The sequence below is a fragment of the Nerophis ophidion genome, linkage group LG05, assembly GCF_033978795.1.
Source record: "Nerophis ophidion isolate RoL-2023_Sa linkage group LG05, RoL_Noph_v1.0, whole genome shotgun sequence".
NCBI lineage: Eukaryota > Metazoa > Chordata > Actinopteri > Syngnathiformes > Syngnathidae > Nerophis > Nerophis ophidion.
In genome coordinates, this window is record NC_084615.1 from 42,130,814 (window position 1) to 42,132,602 (window position 1,789).

At 48.7% G+C, this 1,789-nt stretch overlaps 1 long non-coding RNA gene across 1 annotated transcript; it reads right to left on the reverse strand.

Moving 5' to 3' along the window:
• Positions 1 to 506: 506 nt before the first annotated feature.
• Positions 507 to 1,043, reverse strand: LOC133552367 (uncharacterized). Its single transcript, XR_009806688.1, has 2 exons — positions 900 to 1,043; positions 507 to 800 (listed from the first exon to the last, which is right to left on the reverse strand). It is a non-coding gene; the product is annotated as an uncharacterized LOC133552367 (long non-coding RNA).
• Between the last annotated feature and the right edge of the window lie 746 nt (positions 1,044 to 1,789).

The following is a 1,789-nucleotide window of genomic DNA, read 5'->3' on the forward strand; positions in this document are numbered from 1 at the left end:
GCAGTAAGAGCAATTCGGACCGAGAAAGCGACAATTTCCCCATTATTTTGAGTGAGGATGAAAGATTCGGGGATGTGGAAAGTTAAAAGTGAAGCATTAATTAATGAAAAAAGAAAAGGCGATGGCTCCAGGCGGCGGCAGTGGGAGAGTTTAAGATGTAATTAAACACATTTACTAGGATAATTCTGGAAAATCTCTTATCTGCTTATTGTGTTAATAGTATTTTAGTGAGATTGTTAAGTCATACCTGAAAGTCTGATGGCTGCGGTGAACGCCAGTGTCTCTGAGAGAAGCCGAGGAGCCAATATCACAGCTGCCTTTTTGAGCTGTAGGATGAGGTCGCGTAATCCACTCAAGCCTCCGGTAAGAGCCGACTTAATACCACAAATTTCCCATCCAAAAACTTGCTGGTTGACGTAGAGAAACATGTTCGCTTGACCGCTCTGCGTTAAAACTTCACAACAAACTGTTAAGGCGAAGACGGGTGGAAGGAGACGGCACAACAGTGGAAGTCCAACTCAATATTTATTGAGTAATTAATGATTACGTGGGATGTGTATGCTACTATGTGTTTGAGTGTGAACTATGTGCTGGAATTAACATATGGAAATACCGTAAAGAATGTTGTCGTGCGTGTTGGATGGTGGCGTCCAAAACCAGAGGGAGAAGGCAAAAGCAATCCGGTGTCCGAGCGTGGTCGTGGGGCAGGAGAGAGCGTCCAAAGTCCAGGCAATGTGTCAGGGATCCAGGAGAGCAAATCAGGGTTCCAGAGAGGATGGCAGCAGGAATGGAGACAGGGGCTGTGGAAGGAAGGAGAGACGAAGGAGATCACAAACAAGGCAGGAGGAAAACGAGCACAGGAATAAATCGCTGGTGAGAGTCAGATACGTGAGGCTTACTGCAAGCAATAGCAACGTTCCAACGACGAGGGTTCAGCGGCGGGAATCTTTATTCTGTCGTCCGTAATCACTGCCAGGTGTCTTGATTGGTGATCGTCTCCAGCTCTGTGTGTGAGCGGTCCGCGCTGCGCGCGAGGGGGCGTGTCTGGGTATGGAGCGTGTGGACGCACTCAGAGTGGAGCCGCCAAGTGCTCCCCCCTATGCGAGACCCCCGACGAGCGCCGAAGAGCTCCTGGGTTGGCCCGATAGAAATCCTCAAGCAGCGATGGGTCAGCAAGGTAGGAGGCAGGGACCCAAGACCTATCTTCAGGCCCATAACCCTCCCAATCAACTAAATAAACTAACCCCCTACCTTGCTGACGGACCCCGAGAATCTCTTTAACGGTCCAAACGGGGTCACCATTGTCCAAAATCCTGGGAGGGGGTGGGAGTAACAACTGGTTTGATCTGGAAAACATGGATCACGGGATGTCGCTTGACTGAAGGAGGTAAGGAAAGTTTAACAGCAGCAGGGTTTATTATGGCCTCAATGGTGTATGGGCCTACAAATCGGGGTGCAAGTTTACGAGACGGTACCTCAAGATGAAGATCTTTAGTTCGTAGAAGAACTTGTTGACCCGGTGAATACGAGGGAGCCGGGATGCGTCGATGATTAGCACTGCGGCACATTCTTTCAGCGGATTTAATAAGGGAAGCCCGGACGGCTTTCCAAACTTGCTGGCATCTTTTGATGTGTTTATGGGGAGAGGGAACTGCAGCTTCAATTTCCTGTTGATGAAACATAGGTGGTTGGTAACCTAAGGAGCACTCAAAAGGTGACAATCCGGTCGCTGAACTCTTCAAAGAATTATGAGCAAATTCAACCCAAGACAGAAACTTGTACCAAAAGG